The sequence below is a fragment of the Triticum urartu genome, chromosome 6A (genome assembly GCF_056163025.1).
Source record: "Triticum urartu cultivar PI428250 chromosome 6A, HENAU_Tu73, whole genome shotgun sequence".
NCBI classification, from domain to species: domain Eukaryota; kingdom Viridiplantae; phylum Streptophyta; class Magnoliopsida; order Poales; family Poaceae; genus Triticum; species Triticum urartu.
Genome location: NC_141878.1, coordinates 599,246,062 through 599,266,135, shown reverse-complemented (window position 1 = coordinate 599,266,135; position 20,074 = coordinate 599,246,062). Strand labels below are relative to the sequence as shown.

The 20,074-nt window shown below is 46.2% G+C and overlaps 1 pseudogene; it reads right to left on the bottom strand.

Moving 5' to 3' along the window:
• Positions 1 to 18,095: 18,095 nt before the first annotated feature.
• LOC147967058 (F-box protein At3g56470-like) lies at positions 18,096 to 19,195 on the bottom strand (annotated as a pseudogene).
• Between the last annotated feature and the right edge of the window lie 879 nt (positions 19,196 to 20,074).

Here is a 20,074-nt window from a genome sequence, read left to right as displayed (position 1 = left end):
TAGATAGATGGCTCGTGCGGTTGTTCCGTTGAATTTTAATGCGTTCCTTGAGAAAGCAAAGTTGAAAGATGATGGTAGCAATTACACGGACTGGGTCCGTAACTTGAGGATTATCCTCATTGCTGCACAGAAGAATTACGTCCTGGAAGCACCGCTGGGTGCCAGGCCTGCTGCTGGAGCAACACAAGATGTTATGAACATCTGGCAGAGCAAAGCTGATGACTACTCGATAGTTCAGTGTGCCATGCTTTACGGCTTAGAATCAGGACTTCAACGACGTTTTGAACGTCATGGAGCATATGAGATGTTCCAGGAGTTGAAGTTAATATTTCAAGCAAATGCCCGGATTGAGAGATATGAAGTCTCCAATAAGTTCTATAGCTGCAAGATGGAGGAGAACAGTTCTGTCAGTGAGCATATACTCAAAATGTCTGGGTATAATAATCACTTGATTCAATTGGGAGTTAATCTTCCAGATGACTGCGTCATTGACAGAATTCTCCAATCACTGCCACCAAGCTACAAGAGCTTCGTGATGAACTATAATATGTAAGGGATGAATAAGACTATTCCCGAGCTCTTCGCAATGCTGAAAGCTGCGGAGGTAGAAATCAAAAAGGAGCATCAAGTGTTGATGGTCAACAAGACCACTAGTTTCAAAAAAAAGGGCAAAGGGAAGAAGAAGGGGAACTTCAAGAAGAACGGCAGGCAAGTTGCTGCTTAAGAGAAGAAACCCAAGTCTAGACCTAAGCCTGAAACTGAGTGCTTCTACTACAAGAAGACTGGTCACTGGAAGCGGAACTGCCCCAAGTATTTGGCGGATAAGAAGGATGGGAAGGTGAACAAAGGTATATGCGATATACATGTTATTGATGTGTACCTTACTAATGCTCGCAGTAGCACCTGGGTATTTGATACTGGTTCTGTTGCTAATATTTGCAACTCGAAACAGGCACTACGGATTAAGCGAAGATTGGCTAAGGACGAGGTGACGATGCGCGTGGGAAACGGTTCCAAAGTCAATGTGATCGCGGTCGGCACGCTACCTCTACATCTACCTTCGGGATTAGTATTAGACCTAAATAATTGTTATTTGGTGCCAGCGTTGAGCATGAACATTATATCTGGATCTTGTTTAATGCGAGATGGTTATTCATTTAAATCAGAGAATAATGGTTGTTCTATTTATATGAGTAATATCTTTTATGGTCATGCACCCTTGAAGACTGATCTATTCTTATTGAATCTCGATAGTAGTGATACACATATTCATAAAGTTGAAGCCAAAAGATACAGAGTTAATAATGATGGTGTAACTTATTTGTGGCACTACCGTTTAGGTCATATCGGTGTAAAGCGCATGAAGAAACTCCATACTGATGGACTTTTGGAACCACTTGATTATGAATCACTTGGTACTTGCGAACCGTGCCTCATGGGCAAGATGACTAAAACACCGTTCTCCGGTACTACGGAGAGAGCAACAGATTTATTGGAAATCATACATGCAGATGTATGTGGTCCGATGAATATTGAGGCTCGTGGCGGATATCGTTATTTTCTCACCTTCACAGATGACTTAAGCAGATATGGGTATATTTACTTAATGAAACATAAGTCTGAAACATTTGAAAAGTTCAAAGAATTTCAGAGTGAAGTTGAAAATCATCGTAACAAGAAAATAAAGTTTCTACGATCTGATCGTGGAGGAGAATATTTGAGTTACGAGTTTGGTGTACATTTGAAGCAATGCGGAATAGTTTCGCAACTCACGCCACCCGGAACACCACAGCGTAATGGTGTGTCCGAACGTTGTAATCGTATTTTACTGGATATGGTGCGATCTATGATGTCTCTTACTGATTTACCGCCATCGTTTTGGGGATACGCTCTAGAGACGGCCGCATTCACGTTAAATAGGGCACCATCAAAATCCGTTGAGACGACGCCTTATGAACTATGGTTTGGCAAGAAACCAAAGTTGTCGTTTCTGAAAGTTTGGGGCTGCGATGCTTATGTGAAAAAACTTCAACCTGATAAGCTCGAACCCAAATCAGAGAAATGTGTCTTCATAGGATATCCAAAGGAAACTATTGGATACACCTTCTATCACAGATCCGAAGGCAAGACTTTTGTTGCTAAATTCGGAAACTTTCTGGAGAAGGAGTTTCTCTCGAAAGAAGTGAGTGGGAGGAAAGTAGAACTTGACGAGGTAACTGTACCTGCTCCCTTACTGGAAAGTAGTACATCGCAGAAAACTGTTTCAGTGACACCTACACCAGTTAGTGAGGAAGCTAATGATGATGATCATGAAACTTCAGAACAAGATACTACTGAACCTCGTAGATCAACCAGAGAGAGATCCGCGCCAGAGTGGTACGGTAATCCTGTTCTGGAAGTCATGCTACCAGATCATGATGAACCTACGAACTATGAAGAAGCGATGGTGAGCCCAGATTCCGCAAAATGGCTTGAAGCCATGAAATCTGAGATGGAATCCATGTATGAGAACAAAGTATGGACTTTGGTTGACTTGCCCGATGATCGGCAAGCAATTGAGAATAAATGGATCTTCAAGAAGAAGATTGACGCTGACGGTAATATTACTATCTACAAAGCTTGACTTGTCGCAAAAGGTTTTTGGCAAGTTCAAGGGATTGACTACGATGAGACCTTCTCACCCGTAGCGATGCTTAAGTCTGTCCGAATCATGTTAGCAATTTCCGCATTTTATGATTTTGAAATTTGGCAGATGGATGTCAAAACTGCATTCCTGAATGGATTTCTGGAAGAAGAGTTGTATCTGATGCAACCAGAAGGTTTTGTCGATCCAAAGGGAGCTAACAAAGTGTGCAAGCTCCAGCGATCCATTTATGGACTGGTGCAAGCCTCTCGGAGTTGGAATAAACGCTTTGATAGTGTGATCAAAGCATTTGGTTTTATACAGACTTTTGGAGAAGCCTGTATTTACAAGAAAATGAGTGGGAGCTCTGTAGCATTTCCGATATTATATGTGGATGACATATTACTGATTGGAAATGATACAGAATTTCTGGATAGCATAAAGGGATACTTGAATAAGAGTTTTTCAATGAAAGACCTCGGTGAAGCTGCTTACATATTAGGCATTAAGATCTATATAGATAGATCAAGACGCTTAATTGGACTTTCACAAAGCACATACCTTGACAAAGTTTTGAAAAAAATTCAAAATGGATCAAGCAAAGAAAGGGTTCTTGCCTGTGTTACAAGGTGTGAAATTGAGTAAGACTCAAAGCCCGACCACTGCAGAAGATAGAGAGAAAATGAAAGATGTTCCCTATGCTTCAGCCATAGACTCTATCATGTATGCAATGCTGTGTACCAGACCTGATGTGTGCCTTGCTATAAGTCTAGCAGGGAGGTACCAAAGTAATCCAGGAGTGGATCACTGGACAGCGGTCAAGAACATCCTGAAATACCTGAAAAGGACTAAGGATATGTTTCTCATATATGGAGGTGACAAAGAGCTCATCGTAAAAGGTTACGTTGATGCAAGCTTTGACACTGATCCGGACGATTCTAAATCGCAAACCGGATACGTGTTTACATTAAACGGTGGAGCTGTCAGTTGGTGCAGTTCTAAACAAAGCGTCGTAGCGGGATCTACATGTGAAGCGGAGTACATAGCTGCTTCAGAAGCAGCAAATGAAGGAGTCTGGATGAAGGAGTTCATATCCGATCTAGGTGTCATACCTAGTGCATCGGGTCCAATGAAAATCTTTTGTGACAATACTGGTGCAATTGCCTTGGCAAAGGAATCCAGATTTCACAAGAGAACCAAACACATCAAGAGACGCTTCAATTCCATCCGGGATCTAGTCCAGGTGGGAGACATAGAGATTTGCAAGATACATACGGATCTGAATGTAGCAGAACCATTGACTAAGCCTCTTCCACGAGCAAAACATGATCAGCACCAAGACTCCATGGGTGTTAGAATCATTACTGTGTAATCTAGATTATTGACTCTAGTGCAAGTGGGAGACTGAAGGAAATATGCCCTAGAGGCAATAATAAAGTTATTATTTTTTTCCTTATATCATGATAAATGTTTATTATTCATGCTAGAATTGTATTAACCGGAAACATAATACATGTGTGAATACATAGACAAACAGAGTGTCACTAGTATGCCTCTACTTGACTAGCTCGTTAATCAAAGATGGTTATGTTTCCTAACCATAGACAAAGAAGTTGTTATTTGATTAATGGGATCACATCATTAGTTGAATGATGTGATTGACATGACCCATTCCATTAGCTTAGCACCCGATCGTTTAGTATGTTGCTATTGCTTTCTTCATGACTTATACATGTTTCTATGACTATGAGATTATGCAACTCCCGTTTGCCGGAGGAACACTTTGTGTGCTACCAAACGTCACAACGTAACTGGGTGATTATAAAGGAGCTCTACAGGTGTCTCCAAAGGTACATGTTGGGTTGGCGTATTTTGAGATTAGGATTTGTCACTCCGATTGTCGGAGAGGTATCTCTGGGCCCTCTCTGTAATGCACATCACATAAGCCTTGCAAGCATTACAACTAATGTGTTAGTTGTGAGATGATGTATTACGGAACGAGTAAAGAGACTTGCCGGTAACGAGATTGAACTAGGTATTGGATACCGACGATCGAATCTCGGGCAAGTAACATACCGATGACAAAAGGAACAATGTATGTTGTTATGCGGTCTGACCGATAAAGATCTTCGTAGAATATGTAGGAGCCAATATGGGCATCCAGGTCCCGCTATTGGTTATTGACCGGAGACGTGTCTCGGTCATGTCTACATTGTTCTCGAACCGTAGGGTCCGCACGCTTAAAGTTACGATGACAGTTATTATGAGTTTATGCATTTTTGATGTACCGAAGTTAGTTCGGAGTCCCGGATATGATCACGGACATGACGAGGAGTCTTGAAATGGTCGAGACATAAAGATTGATATATTGGACGACTATATTCGGACACCGGAAGTGTTCCGGAGGAGTTTCGGATAAAACCGGAGCACCGGGGGGTTACCGGAACCCCCGGGGGGTTAATGGGCCTCATGGGCCTAAAGTGGAGAAGAGGAAGGGGCTGCCAAGGCAGGCCGCGCGCCCCCTCTCCCCCTAGTCCGAATTGGACAAGGAGGCAGGGGCGGCGCCCCCCCTTTTCCTTCTCTCCTTCCCTCTCTCCTACTTGGACAAGGAAAGGGAGGGGAGTCCTACTCCCGGTGGGAGTAGGACTCCTCCTGCGCGCCTCCTCTAGGGCCGGCCGCACCCCCCCTTGGATCCTTTATATACGGAGGCAGGGGGCACCCTGGAACACACAAGTTGATCTTCGTGATCGTTCCTTAGCCGTGTGCGGTGCCCCCTCCACCATATTCCACCTCGGTCATATCATTGTAGTGCTTAGGCGAAGCCCTGCGTCGGTAGAACATCATCATCGTCACCACGCCGTCGTGCTGACGGAACTCATCCCCGAAGCTTTGCTGGATCGGAGCCCGGGGAGCGTCATCGAGCTGTACGTGTGCTAAAGAACTCGGAGGTGCCGGAGTAACGGTGCTTGGATCGGTCGGATCGGGAAGACGTACAACTACTTCCTCCACGTTGTGTCAACGCTTCCGTTGAGATCTACAAGGGTACGTAGATCATACTCTCCCCTCTCGTTGCTACGTTCCCCAACAGAAGGGACAAGGCCTCTCCAACACAGCGAGGGAGGTACTAATTAAATCTGGTCTCCAATCCACACCAACATTCACCATGAGCTGTTTTCAACTCACGAAGAAAATGTGCGGGAACCTGTCATCGATCTCTTCGAACTTCTGGTGGGGTGCAGTGAATGGTGAAAGGAAGGTGCACTGGATTGCATGGGACAAGATGTGCACTAGGAAGCATGAAGGAGGCCTTGGGTTTCGTGATCCGGAAGCATTCAACCAAGCCCTGCTAGCGAAGCAGGCTTGGCGTATTTTGCAGGTTCCATCGTCGCTCTGTGCGAGGGTACTAAAAGCTAAATATTTCAGTGATGGATCAATTCTAAACGCTACATGTCCAGGAGGAGGATCTTTCACTTTCAAAAGTATTCTGCATGGCCGAAATCTTGTGCTAGAAGGACTAATCTGGAGGATCGGTGATGGGTCAAGAATTAGGATACATCATGACAATTGGATCCCAAGGAAAGGTAGCCTGAAGCCACTGGGCCAGGACTACGTACATGGGATTAACCGTGTTAGTGATCTGCTGGATCACCTGGGCCGTTCATGGGATGTAAGCAAAGTTCAACGGATGTTCCCTTCGGATGAAGCAAATGAAATATTGCAGATCACAGTAGGAGGGCCTGCAGGCATGGAGGACTACTTGGCATGGAATTACACAAAAAATGGTACGTTCACCGTCCGGTCCGCTTACCACCTACGTATGACACAAAAACGACTCAAGTCCGGACGGCCGGAATCATCGTCGTCGGTGGCAGATCACAAATCCTGGTTAAGTTTGTGGGATACAGTAGCTCCTGGCAAGGTTAAAACACACACATGGCGTTTGATTCGGAATGGTCTGGCAGTAGGCTCGGAGCTTCATAGGAGGAGAATTAAAGCTGGGGTATTTTGCGTCGCCTGTGGTCGTGAGGAAACAAACTACCACAGGTTTTGGGGTTGTCATCACTCAGCAAAGTTCTGGAATGTCATGCACTCGGAATTGGGAGTTCCGGTGGCGATCCCACCGGTGTCCGCTAGCTCCCAGAGTGCTCTGGCAAGATGGCTGCTGACTTGGTTTGCCGAAGCATCTGATGATGAGAAAGCAGTTATGGTTCAAGGTGTATACGGGCTATGGCTGGCGAGGAATAATGCGCGGGATGGCAAAAGGATAGAAGAACCGGCTGATATAGCGCGGTCAGTGGTAAAGGTTATGGAAGAATGGCAGAACATCCATGGCCGCAAGAGTAAAAGTGCAAAGCTGAACCTAATACAGAAGTGGGAGCCGCCGGATCTGGGATGGATAAAAGCGAATATTGATGGAGCCGCATCGAAAAATGGAGACAAAGGAGGCGTGGGAGTGGTCTTCAGAAACGACGCAGGGGCTTATCTAGGGGGAGCCTGCCACTCTTTCCATCAGTCCGTAGACCCGGCAAAGATGGAGCTTCAGGCTTGCCGGCGTGCTGTACTGCTGGCAGATGAAGTGAATGCCACCGATCTGCACATTGAGACAGACTGTAAAGAAATTGTGTCGAAGCTTCAGAGTAAAGAAAGAGACTTGTCCACACTGGGGCCGCTGATTGAGGAAGTTAAACTGCTGCTGGAGTCTCGCCAACGATGGAAGGTGAGCTGGGTTAGAAGGACTGCAAATGGTGCAGCTCATAGCTTAGCTAAGGTAGGTATGATGAATGATTTGTGTCAGGTTTGGCTACATGAGCCACCTGATTGTATCCTGGAGATTATATCGGCAGAGATCCCTGCCTACCATGAATAAATAGAGGACGTGTTGAACTTCAAAAAAAAAGAAATAGAAACAAAAACATAACGTCACAAAGCACGTATAGAGGTTCCGTCAAAAGTACAAGTCGTATGAGTAGGATTCATTCCAGCCAAGCTACCAAAACCACAAAGATAAACCTTAGACTTGTAATATTTGCTAATGACGGCTCGTCCTGGTCACAAGTCTAGTCGTGAATTTACACGGGCTTCGCATATGTCGCCCATTTGCACTAAATTTTCGGGTTTGTTGTACGGATGCATGTCAATTTGGGTTTAAATTTCATAGGCGAGTTGCTCGATCGTTAGGTAGTATGTGCACTCTCTCTCTCTCTCTCTCGCGCCTTTTTGTTCTCTCCATCTCTTGAATGGCTAATATATGTAGATCTAAGTTAACGAGCCGCTTCCATCCTTGACCTCAAACTTGCGACGACCTTTGAGCTTGTTGGATGTTTCCAAAGAAAGGTAAAACTCGTTGAATTACACTTATTTTTTTTTTTGTTATTATTTGTCGTTGATGGTACATGGTCGTCTAACAATTAACAGGCTTGTTCATTGTGTCATTCTTTTTTTTCGGGAAAAACTTTCAATCTATTCATCTTAAATCATGGTAGTACAACGAACACTAGAAATAATAAAAATTACATTCAGATCCATAGACCACCTAGCGACGACTATAAGCACTGAAGCGAGCCGAAGGCGCGCCGCTGTCATCGCCCCTCCTTCACCGGAGCCGGACAAACCTTATTGTAGTAGACAGTCGGGAAGTCGTCATGCTAAGGCCCCGTAGAACCAATGCACCAGAACAGCAACCGCCGCGGATGAAGAGTGTAGATCAAAAAGATCCAACCTGAAAACACATGAACGAAGACGAACGACGAACAGATCCGAGCAAATCCACCAAAGGCAGATCCGCCGGAGACACAACTCCACACATCCACCAACGATGCAAGACGCATCATCGGAGGCTAGGCAGGGAGACTTTTATTCCATCTTCAGGGAGCCGCCACCGTCTCGCCTTTCTGAGAAGGACACAAACCCTAACAAAGCTTGAAAAAAGATTTAAAAATGAAGCCCTCCCACCGGCAAGGGCCGAGATCCACTCCGCCTCCATGGTCATAGGGCCACCGGAGACGGGATGGACTGGCGCCAGCGCCGGTGGGAGGCAGAAAGCTAGGGTTTTTGGAGGCGGCGGTTAGGTGTGCGTCCTCAACATGCAAAGGTGCCCCTTGCCACACCATTTATTCTTGTTCATTGTGTCATTCAACAGGACGGGGTAGGAATTAAGCTGATGTCTGGACGAGCGACGGAGTTCACAGGGCGGACATGGCAAAATTGGTTGCATGCACACGGTGACACCAGTGGATCGTAGGGCACGACGGAAGCCGCACAAGCCCGTCGTGGGGTGTCCATGACTTCCAACTACAGCTTAATCTCGATGTAATTTTTACTTTAATGTTTTTTACACTACCTTGACAGATGATAAATACTCCCTCCGGCACATAATATAACAACGTTTTTAACACTATAGTGTAAAAAACATTGTTATATTATGGGCCGGAGGGAGTAGATCGAAAGTTTTCCCGAAAAGAAAAACTATCTTGCCTTAGATGATATGGTCGGTTGCTTTTATGGTCAGGTTATTTTGTTTCCATAATCCAGCTAAGTTTATTTCTCTACGTACAACTGGTGTAGTTGCATTGCTTGTGTGCGAGCCGGGTTTGCACTGCATTGCATGGCGTAGTCTAGTCTGTGCGTGCCCTTTTCGGTGCTCTTTTTTTTTACGGACGCTATGCGTTGGATCGGTGAGGACCGGCTCAGCAACCATTGGATCGAGAGCATAACAGTCATCCGATCTCATCCCTTTGCAACAAGACTTTTGTTGTGCTCAGGTTCGAAGCCCCCTCCAACAACGGCCCTGTTGTGTTTCGATTCGACAGAGCTTGCCTGCATGTCCCTGATGATTTACTCGACAGTGGAACTAATTAATCACATGTCAACATACGTAATTTCCCATCTACTGCTGGGTGGTTAATTTGTGAACAAGTCAAATTAATAATGCCTGATGTCATATAGTAATGAATAAGTATGCACTTCACAACTATTCTAGAATCATTGGTGTGGATGTCAGTTTACCGTAATGTTAGAATAAATCCGAGGCATATGATCGATTATCTGAGGACCAAGCAATCACACAAGCACGATATCGAGACTTGTTAACGAGGTTTACCGATATGGCTACATCCCCGGGGCCTAATACGGGCGCTCCTCCACGTGACACCGTCACAATACCGCACACCGGCCACCCGGGCGCCGGCACGCACCGCCGGCTCCCCCTTGTGCGCCTGTGCTATTATGTTGGCATAGGTTACATCGTGTGTCTACCCCTACATGTGTCCTATTAGGACACGACTTCATATCCTATCTAAACACAATACAACTACAAGTCCAACTGTAACCTATCTTCTACACTATATTCGAGACAACTCCAACAAACTCCATCTTGGCGAATATACTCCATGACCCTGGATTTGTCCATGCGTCAAACTTCCATGTACATTGGACTTGAGCTTATCCCATGAGTATCGCTGGTACTCCAAAGACTCCATATGACTCCACCTGCAACTTGTAGTTCCTTCTTTTCTTGACCACAGTCAACACTCGAGTGAAATTAAGTTCCACATTACTCTAGTTTGCGCTCCCAACTTCCAGAGTATCAGTCCAACACCATCACACACAAATCACTGACCTGCGTGAAAGTGAACAACTCACATATTGGGTGTCACACATAAGAGTTACCTGAACTCAACATCACCGCTCCTTTCTTGACCGCCTGTCTGAAACTTGAAGGAATTTCACCGTCGCTTGTAGTCATCCCGAGTCAAATTCACAGTTGTCTCATCACATGTATGACCACCAGAGCCCTGGTCCGTCTCCATGCACCCCCGTGCTAACCGCACACCTCGCCGCTATTACCGCGTTGAGCCTCCGCTGTCCCGGTCGAGTCTCAAGGGTCGCAAACCCACACCACTCAACCCCCACTGCAGAGTATCACCGATTATCACCGACCGATGACGAGTTTCACGCTTCCATCAGACCACTGGGCTCCAGTCCGAACTGCATGTCACTCGCTTTTTTTTTCTTGCTGAATAGGCTTCGACTCTCTGTGCACTTACGCCGTAGCCCCTCAATCCAGCTCCACCTTCAACATGACTCCATGGTGGTTGTACGTGTCACCCCGCGCCCCGTCGACTCCAAGCTCTCATGTGCACCGTCTTGAATCAACCCCGCGCCATAGTCTTGACGAAGCCACACAAACCATCGGGGCCTGCGCCACATGTGTCCATGCCCAGAAGTCGGTCACCATCAGCATCACGCTCCTATGGCGTCGCCGCTAATCTCACCACCGTCTTCTGTACCAACCGATTTGCGTCGATCCATCAAACTGTCCAGCCTGACCTAGTGGAACTTGTTGGACTGCAACGACACGCTTCGAGGCTCCCAAATCATCTTCCGTGAATTTCCATCCATCTCATGATAATTCCATCTTAGCTCACATGATTTCCCGCAACACCTTCAAGCATCTCCGTTGTGCCCACAATCTTTCAACCGTATCTGCCATAACCCATGTTGGAATTTTGCTAGTAGGCCTTTGGCCCAAAGCCCAACTAAAATTCTGAAATTCTCTTAGCCCATTCATGCACACATGTGAGGCAGCCAGTGATAGTAGCACCCGAATTGTGGCCAGTCTAGCCACGGGTGAGTAAGTATCAAAGAAGTCTTCACCTTCTTTCTGGGTATAACCCTTGGCCACAAGCCGTGCTTTGTACTTTTCAATCGTACCATCAGGTCTAAGCTTCTTCTTGAACACCTACTTACATCCTACAGGTTTGCACCCATAAGGACGGTCAGTGATCTCCCAGGTACCGTTAGCTAAGATGGAATCCATCTCGCTACGTACAGCTTCCTTCCAGTAGTCAGCATCAGGAGATGCATAGGCTTCTGAAATAGTCCTGGGTGTGTCATCCATGAGGTACACAATGAAATCATCACCAAAAGACTTTGCAGTCCTCTGTCTCTTACTCCTCACAGGAGTTCCATTGTTACCCTCAACAGGATTCTCAACGTGTTCCGTCGCAATGGTGGGTTCAGGAATTACAGTGAATTCCTCACTAGATGGAGTAGGTATCTCCTGATTTGATGAACTCGACATATCCTTCATAGGAAATATGTCCTCAAAGAAAGTTGCATCATTTGATTCCATAATTGTACCAACATGCATGTCGGATACCTCAGATTTTATTATCAAAAATCTATAGCCGATGCTATGAAAAGCATAGCCCAGAAGAACACAATCCACGGTTTTTGGTCCAAGCTTGCGCTTCTTGGGAATTGGTATATTGACTTTCGCCAAACAACCCCAAGTACATAGGTAAGAGAGTTTCAACCTTTTCCTTTCCCATTCCTCAAATGGAGTCATGGTCTTATGCTTTGTGGAAACTCGGTTTAGGACATGACACGCAGTCATTAGTGCCTCCCCCCACCATTCCTTGGATAGACCCGAAGTGTCTAACATGGTGTTAACCATATCAGTTAGAGTTCGGTTCTTTCTTTCGGCTACCCCATTTGACTGGGGTGAGTAAGGAAGCGTCCTCTCATGGATTATACCATGTTCCGCACAAAGCAGATCAAATTCATTGGAAAAATACTCTCCACCATGATCGGACCTAAGCCGTTTAATTTTTCGATCAAGTTGGTTCTCTGCCTCAGCTTTATAGTTTTTAAACAAAGTCAAAGCCTCATCTTTTGATTTCAGAAGATACACATAACAATATCTAGTGGAGTCATCAATCAACGTCATGAAGTATCTCTTTCCACCTTTTGTCAACACGCCATTCATCTCACAAAGATCAGAATGTATAAGCTCTAGTGGCGCCAAGTCTCTTGCCTCTGCAGTCTTATGGGACTTGCGAGGTTGCTTAGCTTGCACACATACTTGGCACTTGGAGCCTTTGACAGTAGAGATTTTTGGAATTAAATTCATATTGGCTAACCGCGTCATGCAACCAAAGTTAATATGATAGAGTCATGAATGCCAAATATCAGACTCATTATTGTGGCAAACATTATTAATAACTTTAGTGCAAATATCTGACAAAGATAGGCGGAACAAGCCTCCGCACTCATAGCCTTTTCCAACAAATTGTCCACACTTAGAAATTACAATTTTATTGGATTCGAAAACCAACTTAAAACCATCTCGACATAAACGGGAACCGCTAACAAGATTTTTATTGATGGACGGCACATGATGAACATCCTTCAGACGCACAGTCTTTCCCGAAGTAAACTTCAGATCGACCGTACCAACACCTCGAATGATGGCATGTGACCCGTTCCCCATCAGCACGGGTGAAGTCCCTGTTGCCTGGTAAGAAGAAAACATGGAGGCGTTAGCACAAACATGTACATTGGCACCGGTGTTAATTAACCAATCAGGGGATTGAAATACTAAAAGGATGGTAGGAAAAATACCGTACCCTGATTCCTTCATATCAGTATCACCGATGACAACATTAGCGGACTTGCCGCTCTTCTCATGTTCGCGCTCCTCAAAGCGGTTAGGACACTTCGGAGTCCAGTGATTAGGATCACCGCAGACATGGCAAAGTCCCTTCCCCTTCTTATGAGAATTCTTCTTGAAGTTGGTAGAATGTGATGGCTTGTTCTTTGTATCAAACTTGCCTTTGCCCTGAGTTTTGTTCTTATTGTTTTTGAACTTGTTGGGCTGGGAGTTCTTCTTCTGTACCATGTGGGCACTAGAACCTCCCTCAGCAACTCGAGCATGTGTGTCCTTTGCTCTCGCCTTCTCTTCAACATCAAGAGTACCAATGAGATCCGCAACGGAAAACTCCTGTCTCTTGTGTTTCAGGGAAGTAGCAAAATTGTTCCACGAAGGTGGAAGCTTGGCAATGATGCCTCCGGCAACAAATTTGTCCGGCAACACACACTTGAAGTACTCAAGTTCTTTTGCGATCGACTGTATCTCATGAGCCTGCTGTACAACAGGGCGCTCATCAGTCATCTTGTAGTCATAGAATTGCTCCATGACGTACAACTCGTTGCCGGCGTCCGAGGCACCAAACTTGGCCTCGAACGCAGTCCACATGTCCTAGCCGTTGTCAAACGACATATACGAATCCACAATGGAGTCATCAAGAACACTCAGAAGAGCGCCTTTAAAGAGGGTATCGATATTCTCAAAAGCTTCCAGCTGTGCTGGATTAAGATCGCCCTCAGGCTTGCCCTTGGTGCCATCATAGCAGCCCATGGTCTAAAACCAGTAGACTTCTCTCGTGCGCCACCTCTTATATTGCGCCCCCTTAAAGGCAGGCGGCTTCAGATGCGCAGCAAAACCACTCGGAGTAAATTGCCTATAATCAGGTTTTTGGATTGTTGGAAATATGAGCAAATTACTACGAGATTTAATCTGAATAAAAAGAAGATAAATCATGACCACAGCAGCAGAGATTAAACTAATCATGCGAACTAGCATAGCAGATGAACATATCACATCTAGGGCACATACTAGAAGCATGAATTCTACCACGATCTCGAACAGGAAGGATAGAATCACATACGGTGCAGCGGGTGCAGCACCGCCGGCGTTGACGTTGTCGCCCATGTCGTCGAGGACGAGGTTGCTAAGGTCGGGGAATTAGTCGTCGTTCGCGAAGTCGTCACTGCCAGCAGTCGCGCGAGTGCGCTCCCCAAAAACGTGATCGCCCCTCTCCCGTACAGGATCACGAGAGGCGGGGTTCCGGAGGCCTGCTGTCCCTTCTCGCAGTGCACGCCGGAAGGAGGGATGGAGAAGACTTGCTTGGCAGCGCAATGATCTGGAACGGTGGTGGGAAACCATACGAAGCGGCGGCGGCTAGGGTAGACATCTGCCTGACAATATAGTGCGGGCCGGGTAGGTTGTGGGAGTAAACCCCACGTTCGAGTCGTCACGATCCAAAAGAATCGAGAACGGTTCAGTAATTAACGCATCCATTAATTATTAATTAATGACTCATTAATTTTCCCATGCAGCAAAAATATAGACAACGTGCATAGCTCTGTCCTCGGCTCGGCTCAATCCCGCAACCCGCGGCGCGTCGTGACGAGGCGAGGCGTGGCCTGGCGAGGCGAGCGAGGAGGAGGAGCGCGCGTGTAGGTCTCCTCTTCTCATGCTCATACAAGTGGTAGAAGAGCTCACCTTATAAAGAGGTGCCACTCTCTCTCAACTTCCGGGGTGGGACTAAACTTTAGCCTCACTCACTCCACTCACATGTGTGCATGAATGGGCCAAGAGAATTTCAGAATTTTAGTTGGGCTTTGGGCCAAAGGCCTACTAACAAAATTCCAACAATCCCCCACAAAGTCTCATTGGTACATCTCATCATTTAGTTCCAAAACATTGTTTTATATATCGGTGCTTAGTGGAGACTGTGAAGATGAACTTCCACTTAGAAATTTATGCTACACTAGATCACAACTTGAATAGTGGACTATGCCTTGAACTACAAGTTTTCTGTGAAACTAGTTTCACACAAATTCTTGACCGATACTGGGCTGCCGCAAGGCTTCCCCGCGGGTGGAGCGTATACGTCATACTCTAGGGCCTTTCATGAATTTATTAGAGAACACTCAATTCTCACAGACTGCGACGTTAACAGTCAAATTCATATAGGTGTGTTCCTCAGAAGATGTTCTGCAGGACAACATCTATGCTTACTCGAATAAGCCACTTGTACATATTAAGATAAGTATCAACCTGCCATGCAGATCAGGAGAGTATTGCATCTTCACGGAGTGGGATAATTAATATAGGGATACTCTCCTCCCAGCCGACCAACAGTTTGTCTCCCACTTCTACTTCACGGGATCTCCGATCACATAGAGTGGGTTACCACTATGGACAACTCATGCGGTGGGTCTCAAACCCATCTCCATCGATGCATTATCTATCACATTACGTGATAGACCCTTTGTGAAGGGATCTGCCAAGTTTTTCGATGTTTGGATATAATCCAACGTAATAACTCCGGAGTTCCTCAATTTTCTGACAGATTTTAGTCTCCTCTTCACATGCCTTGAGGACTTCATATTGTCCTTAGAACTTTTTATCTTGACGATCACAGTTTGATTATCACAGTTCATCAGGATAGGGGGTATTGGTTTTTCAACTATAGGTAAGTCCATCAAGAGTTCACGAAGCCACTCTGCTTCAACAGTGGCAGTGTCTAATGCTGTGAGTTCTGCTTCCATAGTTGACCTCGTTAAGATGGTCTGCTTGCAAGACTTATGTTTTTACACTTGGTGATGGCGCTGTTTCCTGGAAGTCACATTGGCAGCAGCCTGATGGATTTTCCTTCCGGTCAAATCAACCTGTTGCCGTGACGTACATGAGGACTCGGTCCTCTTTTTGTCCAAAACAAATCTCAGTTCGACTGCACGCATCCAGCTGGCCCATCTGCTTCATAGTGCCCACACGTGGGCCTTGGCCTGCACAAGGCCAGCCTCCCAGCTTGCCAGACGATCCCACGAGCACGTACTTGCGCTCCCTGATGCTCGCCCGATCCACCGCGATACATCTGATCGATTGCCGCACATCCCGCGTGCGCACGCGTTCCGCTGCCGCGCCCCGCAGCCACGGCCACGCGTATACTCGCCTGTTGTTGATCGCCGCAACTCGCCGAGATCATTCAGCGTAACTCTTCTGATTGCTTTTTTCCGATCACGCTGAGAACCACACCGATGGCCGGCTGCATCTCAGTTTCGATCCTTCCTCTAAATCAAAAATCCGCGATCTCCGAACAACCTAGCTCATGATACCACTTGTTAGAATAAATCCGAGGCATACCGTCGATCATCCGAGGACCAAGCAATCACACGAGCATGACACCGAGATTTGTTAACGAGGTTCACCGATATGGCTACATCCCCGGAGCCTGACTACGGGCACTCCTCCCCGTGACACCGTCACAATACCTCACACCGGCCATCCGGGCGCCTGCACACGCCGCCGGCTCCTGTGCTATTATGTTGGCCAGGCCCGTCGATGAGGGGGGCCAAAGTGGCCGACCGCACAGGGCCCCCAAAATTGTGGGGCCCCTGATTGAAGAAAAATGCGAAGTACTAAACTGCATGTGCCGCGCCCGCTCCAGCTTGAGCCCTAGGGCCGTGAGCCCGTGACCCTTCCCAGCTCCCCGCTCCCCTACGCGCGCCGCCTCTCTCGCGATCTCCCATGCCACCGTGCAATGAATAAACCAGCGTTGGTCTTCTGCAGATCGCCGCCGCCGGCCGCTCTCCCCCAGTCTACCTCCGCCTACTAGCTAATCCGTGCTTGCACTAGCGGTAGTGATTCCCGTGTCCTCCACCTGGTCGCCGGGCGCTGGCCTTGTCTCCTCTACTCCGAAGACTTGCTGCCCCTCCAAAGACGAGAAACACAGGTGCTGCTCGTCGCCTCGGCAACTAATCAATGAGTAATTTAGTGATTTTTTGGACCGAGAGAGGCAGAGAACAATTGGAAGTTTGAACTGACATGTTGTATGTGTTGATTTATAAACTGATGTCTTTGAACAATTAACTACAGAGTAATTTAGAACTAAAAAATGTGTGCATGTATGGATGAAACCCGAATTGATGCATTTTTATATCAATTTTATTTCATGCTACAGCAAAAATAAGATGAAGACATATTTTCATTCGTGACCTGCATGTATGGAGTTTCTACACATATGGGGGGAATGGATGAAGCAAACTATTGATTTGGTATTCTTTTGTACCCCCTATTATTATTTGTATCTTTTTGTCATGTTTAATCTATTTGGTTCGATTGTTAACCATCGAGTTCCAGTTCTACATATATTGTGCAGTCGAGCAAATTTACATATATACTGTGGCATGAGGTGTTCCTTGGATAGCTAGGAGGTATTATTTGGCCAGTGCAATATGAGATATTCCTTGGATACTTTTTTAGTTATACGAATTTCAAAATTTTAGGACCCTATTTTGTATTTCGTCCCGGGCCCCCAAATTTCTGGAGACGGCCCTGATGTTGGCATATGTTACATCGTGTGTCTACCCCCACTATATATGAGAGACCTAGGATACAAGTGTCCTATTAGGACACGACTCAATATCATATCTAAACACAATACAATTACAAGTCCAACTGTAACCTATCTTGTACACTATATTCGACACAACTCCAACACATAAAACTAAAATATTTACACCGGACGACTGGTGGTCGACAAGAAATAATCTGGATGGACAAGTCGAACACATTGTGAAAGCACATGCTAGAGACATAAATTAAGCAGCAGGAGTAAGCCCGGAATGGATAATTCAATATTTTTAATATATCACGAACACAATATCCTGCAAACTAATAGCGAGTATGGCATATATACCACCAGATAAAATGTGACAATGTATATTGTATCTAATGGCACACTTTTTATGGTCCAATTTATCGTATAAATTGACCTTTATCAATACCTTGTGAATAAGGAATAAATTAAAAAGAATGATACTCTAGACCACTCTTGGTCAGCTAGAAATCAGGAGGGAGAACCCACATGCCACATGGAACGTGACAACATGAATAAGGTCCTACAAATTTGATGGCGTGCTCACTGGTTTCGTTTCCCATAGGAAATACACAATCACCATGGCCGTCGAAACTCGTCAAGTACGTCACATCGTCGGCGTAGATGGCACTTCTTTGCACCCCACCGCACCCAGCCGCCGGCACACACAACGCCTTGCTCCACATTCTCCCAAAAAACAAGGCGCAATCGCCCAAGGTTGTTACCTCCTCCCACTTGGGAGTGTTCTCTTTCGTCGATTCGTCAACAAGCACAAAAATATGAAAGAAGAAGCGCTTGCGGTAGGTGTTGTCATAAAAACAATGTTTCACCACCATAGCCAGCTTGCCATGCAGCTCAACAATGTTAGTTGGTGACCTGAAAGGTCGGCTACCAATTTGCATATGCAGCTCGACAGTTACCACCGGCCGACCATCTTTGTTTACACCTATTTTGAATTTGACCAGGTCCTCCAAGTCGGTGAGGGCATAGAGTTTTTCATTGTAGAATACAATGTCGACAAGCCTCGGCCCATTAAATATTTTTGCCGTCCATCTTTTGGCCGGACAACCAATCCTGCAGATGGCCACACTAGCTCGGGTGGTGATGGTGGCGAGGATGCAGCCACTTGAGGTGGGGGACTCTGAGAATATAACCTTCTCGTACGCGTAGAATGACGTCATGTCCTTTGCGTGGAGAGGCACCTCGGCGCCGGAGAAGAGGTTCACGATCGCAAGCTGTTTGTCATCGCCAAGCGCAGCGACCCAGCCGTCGTCATGCGCTCCCGCAAAGCTCTTGTCCTCGGAGCTGTTTGGGCAGCGGGAATTGTAGGAATCCGTCGTCCTCGGAGCAGTATACCCTCCTCATGTTGCACTTGTCGTCCCGGCCGTTGTTGAAGATGAGCCATGGCAGGGTGGGCAGCGCGGCGTGCCTGGCCGTGATCGCGGCGGCTCGCCATGACCTGCATACCGCGGAAGCGGACGCGGTGGAGCAAGCCTCCGACCTTAACAAAGAGCACGTGGAGTAGATCGTCAGGGAGATCTGCCCAGTGCACCGGCGTCGTCATCCACGTAGGCTTCGCTAGGTTTGATTGACTATCATCAACTACAGCCGTACGTACGTACTAGGGCTACGTAACATACACGGGCGTACTGCAATATATATAGGCTTCCGTTGCATCGGTGGAGTCGGACACACGAAACTGATTTTCTGTACGTACGTATATATAGTTGCGCCGTCGAGGTGTCATCGTTCTGGTCGTACGTACCTAGGAGTACCTAGCTAGGCGTGCGGGCGTGGAATCCTCATGAGTTGCGCCAACATCTGCTGGCTGGCGTCATGCATATGGACGCCAACCTCTCGCCGCGATCGAACCGAAAGAAACGCACGTCCTCAAACCGAACCGAAAAATCAAACCAAACCGAACCGCAACACACGCACGTCCTCATAAGTAGCAAACAGTATAGCACCCCTCCTTGTTCCAAAAACCTCGTAAGCACCCTAAAAAAATAAACCTCTTAAGAGGGTGCTTATTGGATAGGCTATTTAGATACTGGATTTTATCTATTTTACGCGTATTATCGGATTGTCTAACGTAGAAAATGGAGAATGAAAGGAACAACTGAGAATGACAAGGTTGAGATACAAACTGAGAATGGCAAGACAAAGAGACTGAAGAAACAGAGCAAGAAATGAAGGAAGAAACTGAACAAAGAGAGACTGAAGAAAGAGGGAAATAGGGAAAAAATGAAGAAAGCAAGAGCAAAGATCGAAGAAGGAGACAAATGCTTGAAGAAAAGGACATTGATGATACAAAAAATAAGGATTGACGAAAGAAACATTTGAACAGCTGGTAAGTGAATGCCGAGATTCACAAACTGAACTAAATTTGGGATGAGCTAACTGAAAAAAATAAGAATAGAATGAACGAAAAAATAATGACTAG